The following is a 6,083-nucleotide window of genomic DNA, read 5'->3' as shown; positions in this document are numbered from 1 at the left end:
AGGCAGTGGAGATGCCCTCAAAATGGAGGAGGAACGTATGAAAGCTGCTCCCAGGCCAGCTGCAAGCAGAACAGTTTTGCATGGGATGAGTCCTTGGTGCCATGTGTGAGATGCACACATCATCTTCCGCAAACACCTCCAGCTATCTAAGAGTGGGGAGCAGTTTGCATCCTTCCTCCCAGCCCTTGTGACCAGATGAAGCTCTGGGAGCAAGATCCAGACCAAACCAGCTGCCAGAACCCAATCCAGCCTTGGCTTGGTCCTCCCACTGCCCTTGTGGTGCCAGCAGCACAGCACAGGTACAGCACTCACAGTCTGGGGGACACAGACCTGGTAACAAGGGGAAAAAGCATCCCTGGTGCTCCCCTGCCACACTATTTAAGGGACAATTAGTCTCTGTGGGGTAGATATTTTGGAAATAATTCCACAGGGAAAGACGTATTAAAGAGGCTCTTAAGACAACTTGTCTCTTTCAAAAAAGCATCAACCACTACCATAAGACTCACTTGGAGTTTTTGCCTCTCACCAGATCCTACATTAATTTGCTTCAGCCCTTTACCTTCTGATGCTTAAAGCAGAACTCAATCCATGGCCATTTATCCCTTGCTGGGGGAACCAACAGGATTCCTGAACAGCCTCCCTTCTCCCCTTGGCCGTTCAGCCACAGTGTTGCTCCTGCTGGTGCTTAAATAAGTTTTCCTGCTGCTGCAGGAGCTGGCTGGGCAGGGATTGTCCAGAACAGTCCAAGGCATTGCCAGGGACTCTGTCTGCAGCCAAAGAGGAGGATAATTTTTCAGGCTGTGTCTCAGCAGGGAAGGATGGGGAGCAAGGGGTTGGTCCAGCCTCTCAGAAAGAAAAAGCAAAGACAAATAAACTCCTGCAGGAGGAATTACCAGACTGTGTGCACAAAGAGGCAAACCTGAAGGGACTTGTGCCAGGAATGCCTGAGTGAGACAGGTGATGACTGACAGCAGCACCCTCCCTCTGCAGCAAAGAGCAGGAGAGGTGGGCTCCTCTCAGCACTGCAGGTTTGATGTCTCAGCCCTCAGCTTGCATTTTCATGCTCCAGCCATCCATGAAGACTAAAGGGACCAGGTGGGCTTGGATGTGATACACAAGGAGAGATACCAACCCTCACCCCCACAGCAGACAGATGCAGCAGAGGTGCCCCAAACTTCACAAGCAGTGTCTCAAGGGTGGTCAAGGGGGCAGGTACACTTTGGGGCGCACATCTTTGCTCCCCAAGGCTGTGAAAAGACCCTCTTCACCTCTAGTTGTGCTAATAAGTATTTATGTCAACACATCCATGACTGAGGATTGGCCATGGGGATGATTTATGGAGAGAGATCATCTGCATGATGGAATTTCCAAGTACAACTCTGCAAAGCCTTGGCTCCCAAAGCAGAGCCAGCCTCAGAAGTTACCATCCCAAATGCCTGCAGCTCACGGTCACACCCCCAAAAGGGATTAGTTTTTAACCCAGACCATTTGGGTGTCCAGCTAAACTCTTGGCCTTATAAAACACTTACAGCCACACAGCCTAAGGGCTGAAGAACTGGGGCATAGCTGGGAGAGCAGCTGGGCCAGGAAAAGCTAATTTTCAGCCGAAGTGAGTGAATCATCTATGACTTCAGCAAAATTGAGTTGACACCATCTGCTGCCCATCCTGGAGCAAACTCCTAAAATGATATCTCATGGTGAAGGAAACCTCCAGAAAGCAAAGACAACAAAAGCCCATGGAATGCCAAGAGTGATCATCCATCACCTGCAGGGCTACAGCATCTCCCCAAGAATCTTCTCTTCCATGCTGCCTCTCAGAAGGACATCCCACATTCAGTTAACAATATCCAAAACTGTAATTTTTATGTTCTTTCCCTTTTCAAGTCATGTTAATTTCAAAACAAAGACACAAGACACTGTCCTTAAACATCCCCAATATTTCAAGTGCAACTTTGTTTCAACATCCCTAAAATTGCCTTTTTCAACAATTAAACAATTCATCTTTTTCAGATCCACTCGGGACCTCATCTAGATACACATTAATCTTCCTGATCTCAAAGAAGCTCAAAGCCAAGGAGAAAATAGGCATTTCTTTCCCCTGATCCTACAAAACAATACTGCCACAATATTTGCCACCACTTCCAACACAGGCTATCAATGTGTTCAGACACAAGGCTTTCCTCATGTTGCAGCTCAACTTAAAATATCTGATTCTCAGTCTCATCCCATTGCATCATGCTCTCAATATCCTAAAAAAAAAAAAAAAAAACCCAAAAAAAACAACACACAAAGAAAAAAAACCCAAATAAACCCAAACTCAGCCACCTATTCAACAATCTGGTTCTTGCTGATGGCCTCAGAGAGGTCTCAGGCGCTGCTGTCTCTGCTGGAGATCATTGCATCCACTGAAGAAGGGGAATGATCCATTCATTCACCCCTTCCTTAACCCAACTCCTCACCATTTGACCTCACTCGTTCCTACACCATCTTGCATGTAGGTGCTGCTCCTTCCTCTTCTTTCCTCACCTCTCCCCTCTTCAGGGGCTGCAGCTGAATCAAGATCCACTCTCCAGCAATTGATATGCTGCAGTGGAAGAGAAGCTTTGGGCCAGCACCCAAAGCTCTCTCCCCTTTCCCAAACAATGTCATTCCCATTCTGGAGCAGAGCATTATGGATGTTTTCACCACTACCAACACAGACAACATACAATACAGCACAAATACTCTCAGGGTTTACAAAGCATATTCCTCCCCTCTCCTCCTGCCTTGCCTGCTTGAGTTCAGACATGGCCAACAACTATTAAACACATCAATGTAAATGTTAGTAGATTGCTTCTAATAGGAAACAAAAATGTTTTGAGCAGAGCTAATTGCCGGGAAATAAGGTCGTTCCAATATTTCAGCAGGGGGTTATAAGTCTCTTGGTTCCTGCCTCCTTCCAGCATTAAGGTTTTACAGATGTTGCTGTCAGAAGGAGAAGAATGATTTCAGATGCTTGTTTCCACTGTACATTAAAAAAAGAAGGGCATAAATGTGTGCAGCAAATTGCTGGGCAAGTTTTCTTTCTACAAGAGAAAAACCACAGAAATCTCAGAGAGCAAAACATAGAAAATCTGCATTGGGACTCCTAAAATCTTATAATGATACAAAATGCTCAACACACTGACAACTGGCAAAACTTTAGCACAAAATTCAAGCCAGCCAGTTGCACTGACTGCCAAATTGCATGTTCCAGTCCTCTGCTGCTTTTTTCCTCTTCTGCACCACTAAATATTCACTGTACATGGAGAGACCCTCTAGATCCAAAAGAAGAATGTGAACCAATCCATTTTTTCCTGAGCTGGAATAGGAGGATGAGAAGAGTCTAAGCACTGATAGAGAGGACAGCTGTGTTCTTGAGAAGCTACACCTAGACCCAAATTCAAATGCTAAGAGGGTGGGGAGAAGGAAGAAAGCTTATACTGAGTGTAAGACAATGATTAAAGAAAAAGAGACTTGGTGGCTGTCTCCAAGTTGTCTTGCCAGGGTCGTTCATCATTTGCGTGGGAAATATCCATGAAAGGGGCTGGCTCAGCTCCTTTCCCCTGGCACAGAGCGGCTGATGAGCTCTTGGGAGCACCCAGACAACTCCAGAACCGGGGTGAAACTCCCCAGCCCCATGCTGACACCCCATGGTATGTGCTGTACATGGACACACAGTGTGCTCTCTTAGGAAACTATTCCCCAAGCAGAAAGATCATGATAGTTTAAAAAAAAAAAAAAAAAAAAAAAAAAAAAGCAAGACCTACAACAATAAAGCTCTCAGCTGCACAACCCATTTGCTTCCTGGAAAAACAGGGGAAGCAAGGAGAGGACCAAAGACAGACCACCAGAGATTAGAGGTGAGTCCCTGCAGGAAGGTGCCCATTGAGTTTCTCATCATTGTTTTAATTGGGATAATGTAAGCATTACAAAGGACAATGCTCTGGCCCCTGCTTAGCACCACCACAAGATCTGGGTCACATCCCCAACCAAGCAGGTGCCCACACTGTCAGCAGTGCCTGCACCCAGCATTCAAGCCAGGCACCTGCCAGAGGAGGACCTGAGAGGGCTCTGGATGCCCACCCCCAAACCTGCCACCACAGCAGCCAAGGGACCTGAGGTCCTGATGGGGACACGTACACCAAAGCACACAGCTTTGCTCAGATTTAACCCAGTGAGCCAGTTTAGCTTTCACAGGTGTCACCAGCACACATTGCACTGTGTTAAGGTGACCTTTTATTCCAGCAAAGCACAATCCCCTCATTCTCCTTCAGCTTCACTTCCTTTAACAACACCACCCAAAGGAGGGGAGGGCTCTGCATCCCCATGCCCAGCATCCCCAGGGGTCTCCTTGGGGCTCTGTGACTTCCCTTGCAAGGCATCAGATTTGCTCCAAACACGCCAGACTCGAGCCAAGGGGCCAGGACCTCTCACGAGAGGCATTTGGGCTGCTTTATTTTTCCAATTCAGCAGAAACTGTGACTCTGCCGCTAAGAAGCCTGGAGCCCACTCTGAAGACTGTTCCAGATTTACACTGTTTTTCCTTAAGCTCAGAGATCACCACTGAGCTGTCTCTCATTCTGCTTTTGGCACTTTCTTTCATTTTAAAACGCAATCATACTCCCTCCCCCAAAATTAACCAACAAAAACAACATATCCAGACAAGGGACCATCCAGTTCAGCTCCTTTAACATTCCCAGGACAGCAGTACAACTTCTCCAGCCGTGGTGGGGGTTATGCTTTGGATGTGATTTCCACTAGACACAAGTGGCACTGCTTAAAAAAATAATCCAAGCCAGAAATAACCCACACAGGGACAGAGGAACTGAAGTCCAACATTTCTCTTAAGTAGAGGGATTCATGCTTCCCTCAGAAACCAGACAACCACCACATATGAAGAAGCAGTGTCCATCTCAAACCTCTCAATGTGTCCATGTGTGTCCATCTCAAACCTCCCAATGCTCACACAGAGCTGGACCCCAGGGATTCATGTTCTCATTTTCTATCTCATGGCTACTCTAAGGACCCATGAGTGGGGTTATGTTGAGGCCAGCTGGGCCTGGGACTGGCACCTGCAGCTGGCAAAGATAAGGATGCTGAGCTGGCCCATTTCAGGATCAGCCTGTTCAATCACAGAGGGCAGTGTGGCATCCCTGAGCTGTGGGTCAGCAAGCACAGTGAGGAGGAGATGCCCCAGCAGCTCCACACCCCAGCCCCGTGCAGGGGGGCGGCACAGCTCCAGGTGTGCTCTCCAGGGTACCCATTTTGGGAAGGCTCCCCTGCCCTGGCTGTAAACACCAGCCCTGACCACGGGACCCCAGCAGCTCCCCGTGCTCTTCCAGCAGATGTGCCAAGACAAGCTGATGTGAGGCTCTGTAACCAGAGGTTTGTTGGTCCCCTGGGAGCAGTGAAAGCCCAGGCTGGGGACTGAAGCACTGACTCGAGAGCACAAGCAACTTAGCTCTGTGAGGGTCACAAGCAACTGTGGAATGATTTAGGAGATGAGACCTTGAATTTGCCAATTATTTATCTTGCTGATGACTCAGACAAGCAGTTTTACTGTCCAATCCTTAGGGGAAAACATGTGGAACTAATCAGGCTACACCAAAATAAGAAAGAAAAAGATCAAATTAACATAAAATAAATTGAACGACGCACACAATACCAAACCTGATTTTTCCTTCCAAATGGGCACTGTAACTGAGATTCTTGCTCATTTATTATTCTTTAGCTTTTAAAGGACAACACATGGCAGCAGAAGTCATTTTTGCAAGCACAACAAAACAATCTCTTCACAAAGAAAGGCAATAGCTGTTTATTCAGCAGGCCCCTCCTATTCATGACGTTGCCATCTGGAAATAAGAACGTCAATGAAAATAATAATAAACGAAGACATTTTTGTGATTAACTTAGACACCAATTTCAGTATTAAAGCAGCCAATATGAACAAGGTTTTGTGCTAATAAGAACCATGAGTTTGTTGCCTGTTAATGCAGGCTAAGGAAGAGACAAGATGCTTTAATGTTGGCTGGGATATTTGGAGGCTTTTACCTTTTGTGCCC

The sequence above is a fragment of the Ammospiza caudacuta genome, chromosome 7, assembly GCF_027887145.1.
Source record: "Ammospiza caudacuta isolate bAmmCau1 chromosome 7, bAmmCau1.pri, whole genome shotgun sequence".
Classification (NCBI taxonomy): Eukaryota; Metazoa; Chordata; class Aves; order Passeriformes; family Passerellidae; genus Ammospiza; species Ammospiza caudacuta.
Note: the sequence above shows the minus strand (reverse complement) of the source record.